We start from the raw sequence: 4,029 nt of genomic DNA, 5'->3' as shown, positions 1-4,029 counted from the left end.
CATTATGCCTCTGCTGGACCCCACTTGTGGTCTTGCCCACAGAGGTGTTAACACTAGTATGACAGGGGTATTTTTGCCAGCCAGAGCTCATGGGAAACCCCCCATACATTTCACACAAGCTACCATATGGCCATCTGTAACGATGACACAGGACTTTCCATAAGTACCAGCATATTCTGGCTTTAAACCACCAAGTTCCAGGTGAAAGGTCCTATTGCCTATTACCAACCCCTTGGACCAATCAAGCTTTTCGCCCCCACCTCCTTCTGGGAAAAGTTTTGAAATGCAGAGAAGGTCTCAGCCAGCGTAAGAATCGCAAGGAAGCTCTGTGCAGTTAAAATATCAATCCTCTGTTCTCAGCCAGCACGCCTGTAACAAGATAAGGAAAGAGAACTGATAAACTGCTGACTGTGGAAAAGTGAAAGGACATCTTAGTTTCACAGGAAAGGGACTGAGTTCAGCTCTACTTAGCAAAGGAGCTTTCTTAAAGGGACACCATAGTTGCCATAGCTGCATCACAAAACCTCCTTTTCTTCTTCCAGTGGAGCAGCCTGACATGGTGCTGGATGCAGAGGACTTCAACAACAGCATCTAATGTACTGCATGCAAGAAGTACTCTGCTTATATCACACTCCACAGGCCTGATTCATTCTCAAATTTATCTCCAGTAGAGAAACTCCAAATTTACACCAGGTACGTCTACATGTGCACTTTAATGCACATTAGCCTATTTTAATGCACGTTAAAGCATCATAAGAAAGTGCTCTTTAACTAATGTGCATTAGAATAGGCCAACACACATATTTCTAGTACCTCACAATGGAGGTACTAAATTTAATGTGCATTACCTAAAATGCATTAATTGAATGTGTAGATGTGCCCAGTGAAATCAGAATCAGGGGCTAGCTCCTCACTGCCCAACTTCAGTACAGGCACAGGCAAAGGGAAAGCCCTAAAGCCCCATGGGCTACATCCAGCCCATGGGCCATATGTTGCTGACCCCTGGTCTAGGGTTAAAAAGATCAGAAATCAGAATCAGGGCCCAGAACTACACTTTAGCAAATCCTGGTAAAGCATGGGCACGCCCTCCCTCCTCCACCCCACCCCCACTTCTGATCACACAGCAGGAGCAGCAACTGAGAACTTTTTTAAGTCCCCAAAGAAGGTAAGAATTCCTTCCCTCCATTCCCCTCTGCGCTCAGAGGCATGTCCCCTCTCAGGAACACCCACTCCCATTTCCCTCTCCCCTACCTGCCACTGCCACTAGCCCCGCTATCCTAAAAATAAGGGAGACTCCTGTTTTACTCCAGCCACACTGAATGGTGGCTGGACTCAGCCCAGGCCAGTGGTGGCAGACAGGTGTTCCCTGCCAGCCTTGGAGCAAGCGCGGGGAGGATGAAGGGGAAGCCACCCACCCACCACTGTCCTGGGCTGAGCCCAGCACCCACTCAGCCCAGCTGAAGCACCTCTCAGCCCTAGGATAGTGGGGAGCAGCAGCGGCAGGTAGGGGAAGGGGGCAAGGGGAGGGGAGGCAACATGTCTCTGAGCAGGGTGGGAAAGGGAAGAATTCTTACCTCATTTGGGGCTTTAAAAAATCCCCAGCTGCTGCCCCCACAGTACAGTCTGCCCATCCCGGTTAGTGGCTAAACCTCTTGCAATACCGTTTGCTGCTCCCACACACCCCTTTGTAAAATCCTGGATCTGTTTCTGTGTCTAAGTCAGTGGCTCTCAACCTTTTTAAACTTGAGGCACCCCACAATAGCCTCAAGGCAACTTGCAGAAAATGCCACCTCTTAGCTTGCATTCTTTTTTTTTTGACTCCAGAAAAATAATAGAGCAATTCATCTGTTGGAAAGAACTCAGAAAGACCACAACAGGGCAGGATGTTTTTAACACTCTGGACTCCATTTGAAATCTCGGGTTTTATATCCTGTGAATCATGTTTGCATACCTCACAGTGCTGACATTGTGTGGTACCTGGCAGCCTCCTTGAAGGACATCATAGCATCCTGGTTGGGAATCACTGGCTTAGGTATTTGTTGCTGTGTATTACACATACATAGGAGCACAGGTACACTGAACCAGACAACTGGTCCAGCTAATCCAGCATCTTGCTTCCAACAGAGGTTAATACCAAATACCAGAGGCAGGCATAAAGCCTCCACAAATGTGAACAATACTATATTACACTGGGCAAGAATTATTCTTGACTCCCTGCTAGTAATCAGCTTATGCCCTGAAGCCTGAGAGCCCCCATTTGTTTTCTTATTCTGATGAATGTCACTGCAAAGGATTCTCTTGGTTGGATACGACCAGCTCCTGAAGGTTTTCCTGCTCCTAGTTTAGGCCTTGGAGCCAAAATTGGGCACTTTCCCTGAATAAGGAGAATGGGCTGCACTCAGGCAGCTAAAATTACAGGGTATGACTCCTTGATTGTTTTTGGGCTGCACTGGGCTTGGACTGGCCTTGCTCATATTTTCTCCCAGGAAGCCAGATAGGCAGTTCCAGAGCCCAGCTGGTTGCTTCAGGGCACAGGAAGGGATAAAATAACAACCGTTCCAAAGAGTCTGCCAGATACTACAGAACCTGCCATCTGACAGGTGGACACTTGACAGTCTCCGTCTAACCGTGCACTGGCCCAATAGGGTGCAGAACAACAGTGATGAAATCAATGCAACAGGTTCAGTACTGGGCTGGGGTTTAACATGACTGCAGGGCCAGTACTGCTAATGAAACATGCAAAAGTAAAGGGCAAGGCCTTTATGCCAAGGCCTGAAACTGAGACAGACCAATAATAATAATAATATTTGTCCTGACACCAGGTCTAATTCCACAGTCCTTCCTCCATAGACTCTTATTTCAGCAAGTACTAAGAGTGTCTAGATCAAGAATCGGTAATCCCTGGCATGCATGCGAGAGGATGAAACGCAAGGACATTTTCCTCAGCATGCCACAGCTGACCTCAACTCTGGGCAGTTTCTCCCAGCTGCTGCCCAAAGCCCAGGCTGGCTGTAGCCAGGAGGCTGCAAACAGCTGCATGAGGCTCTGCAGCCCTGGCACCAGTTCCATGGCTGCAGCAGCTGTGCGTGCACCTTTGGACACATGGCTGGGAAAGGGCCTGGGGCAGCACAACCCTGGCACCTCCCCACAGTCCACCCAGAGGCACATGTGCACCTGTCACTGCTACAGAGCTGGTGCTGGGCCTGCACAGACTAGCACAGGTGTTTGCAGCCTTCCAGCCATCTCCTACAACTGCCCAGGGCCCAGGCCAGCTGTGGAAGGCAGCCAGGAGGCTTCAAACAGTTGTGCTGGGCTCCAGAGTCCCAACACCAGCTCCATGGTGGCAGACAGTACATGCATGGCTCGCAGCACACGGCAGGGAAGGAGCTGGGGCAGGGTAACCCTGGCCCCTTCCTCACTATCTGCCTGGAGGCATGCACCACTGCCAGCAATGAGGATTGGGCCCCTTGCAGCTCCCCCATCTCTGGCACGCCAAGTCGAGGCATGGGTGGAGGTTGGGGTGATTTTGGCACTCTGGCTAAAAATGTTGCCAACCCCTGCTCTAGATTGTTCTGGCTATATTCTCTGTACATAGGGACAAAACTACAGGTAGAAACTCCTGTGAGCAATCCTATGTTTTATTTAAGCTGAGTAGTATAAACTTGCTCCCACTGCTTATACAGGGACTGGACAGGAGAGTTATTTCTCCCAGTATAATTAGCCTTTATATCAAGGCAAAAAAAATGAGAAACAAATGACACAAACCCCCAAACCAGGGCAAGTTCACTCAACCCAGTGTAGAATTTTCCCCCCAGAATCAGTGGTACATTGGGGGAAGATGTTGGCTATAGGCCAGGGATGGGCAAAATATGGCCTGTGGGCTGTATCCAGCCCACCAATTGATTCTATCCAGCCCAGAGATGGGTAGTGTAAGCAGTGGCTCTGGCTCCAGCCTCTGCTGGTGCTGCAGGGGATGCTGGGTGGAAGCAGTCCTGCCTGCCTGCCCACCAGCATCACAAGGCAGGCCCT

This window comes from Gavialis gangeticus, unplaced genomic scaffold (genome assembly GCF_001723915.1).
Source record: "Gavialis gangeticus isolate Ggan-Ray unplaced genomic scaffold, GavGan_comp1, whole genome shotgun sequence".
Classification (NCBI taxonomy): Eukaryota; Metazoa; Chordata; order Crocodylia; family Gavialidae; genus Gavialis; species Gavialis gangeticus.
Note: the sequence above shows the minus strand (reverse complement) of the source record.